Raw genomic sequence first — 1198 nt, 5'->3', positions numbered from 1 at the left:
ATGGAACCTTAATTACATCGAACATATCTCTGCCTTTGTGATTGATTGATTGATTGATTGATTGATTGTTTTTAGGCAAAGCAACCTCACAGATTGCAAAGAACTTGTCAACTTATAATCTTTTTTTTTTTTTTTTTTTTTTATGCCTACAGCACCTGGTCTTCCTAGGTGATCTCCCATCCAAGTACTAACCAGGCCCGACCCTGCTTAACTTCCTAGATCAGACCAAATCGGGCTTGTTCAGGATAGCATGGCCATAGACTCTGCCTTTGTGATTTAATATAATCTAATTATGGGACTAAAATCCATCATGTTCACAGTCTTTCCCATACTCAAAGGGGACAGTAGGGAGTAGGACCATGTGGCTGTGTTAGAATTTTGCCTACCATGTATGGTCATAGCCTCAATTTAAACTTGTATCTTTTATTTCCTACTCCATATCTTGGTTGCCTGCAGCAAGCCCCTTAGTTAAGTGTGGTCATTTCACTGCTAGGATGACCCAAACCTTCTGTGAGAGTCAATATGAGGTGTCTACTTGAATAAGTAAGGGATGCACAGATATCTGGTTAAACATTATTTCTGAATGTGACTCTGTGGATGTTTTGGAAGAGATTAGCATTTAAATTGGTGGCCAGAGAAAAACAGAATGCCCTCCATGTGTCATTCAACCCACTGAGGTCCCAAATAGAACATACAGAAGCAAAAAGATTGGACTCACACTCTCTTCCTGACAACTTGAGCTGAGTTTTTTCCTATCCTGGTGTTGGGACTCACACCATTGGTGCTTCTAGTTCTCAGCACTTTAGACTCAGTTAGAATTTTTTAACCACTATACTGAGGTATATCTGGAATACAAAAAGCTGTACATATTTAATGTATATAGCTTGATGTGTATGAAGATAACCATCACCATAATCAAGGTTATAAATTTACCTATCACTGCCAAAAGGATGGCTTTCCTGACTTACAGATGACAGATCATAGAACTAATCAACTTTATAATCCCATGAGCAAATGTCTTATAGTCATCTATATATATAATTTTATTATGTTATATATTATATTTATTGTATATAAATGGGATATAGAGAGTTTATGTACCTATTATCCTACTAATTCTGTTTCTTACTTATTCTCAGAAGAATCCAGACTACACACCTTTCTTACGAAGTCCTGGGACATTTTTAGTTTTGCCTAC

General features: G+C 36.8%; 1 pseudogene; it reads right to left on the bottom strand.

Annotated features, from left to right (window-relative positions):
* Positions 1-143: 143 nt before the first annotated feature.
* Positions 144-262, bottom strand: LOC111735804 (annotated as a pseudogene).
* Positions 263-1198: the final 936 nt, after the last annotated feature.

Source organism: Pteropus vampyrus, unplaced genomic scaffold (assembly GCF_000151845.1).
Source record: "Pteropus vampyrus isolate Shadow unplaced genomic scaffold, Pvam_2.0 Scaffold1000009150, whole genome shotgun sequence".
Lineage (NCBI taxonomy): Eukaryota > Metazoa > Chordata > Mammalia > Chiroptera > Pteropodidae > Pteropus > Pteropus vampyrus.
Note: the sequence above shows the minus strand (reverse complement) of the source record. Positions and strands in the feature narration are given on the sequence as shown.